A 520-nucleotide genomic window follows, 5' to 3' on the forward strand; every position below is an offset into this window, starting at 1 on the left:
CCACGAACCCTATTCCATGAAAGAAATTGAACTAAGGACATGAGTTAACATAATATGATGGTATTAGGCTGTGGATTTCATTTTTGGAATGTCAATCAATGAGTCTTGATTTATGTCTTATTATAAATAAAATTACAGTTTTCTCACGAGGATATAAAATGATATTTACTTAAGAGAACCAAGACTGGCAATAAACAATTTCAGCAAATTTCACGAGCCTACGGATAGGCTGAAGCAAAGAGTTTTTCTGTGAAGAGATGTCATCGCAAGGAATCAAGCCCACTCCTTGGTAACAAGCTTCGCATAACTGTCAGAATGTTTATGAGATAACTGCTGTTCCCCAAGTAGCAATTATCCTCAGCGCATCTCCAAAAGTTTCTAAGAGTCTAGACCACAACTAGACGTAATCCATCTTCTTTAAATAGAATGTCAGATCACTTTCTTGAAAATATGTAATATTAGATTGTAATGAACGTTTTTAGTTTTGTTTTTTTTTTAAATAAAAACATGAAACGGGCAA

Source organism: Otolemur garnettii, unplaced genomic scaffold (assembly GCF_000181295.1).
Source record: "Otolemur garnettii isolate 467f Iridium unplaced genomic scaffold, OtoGar3 scaffold00065, whole genome shotgun sequence".
Taxonomy (NCBI): domain Eukaryota; kingdom Metazoa; phylum Chordata; class Mammalia; order Primates; family Galagidae; genus Otolemur; species Otolemur garnettii.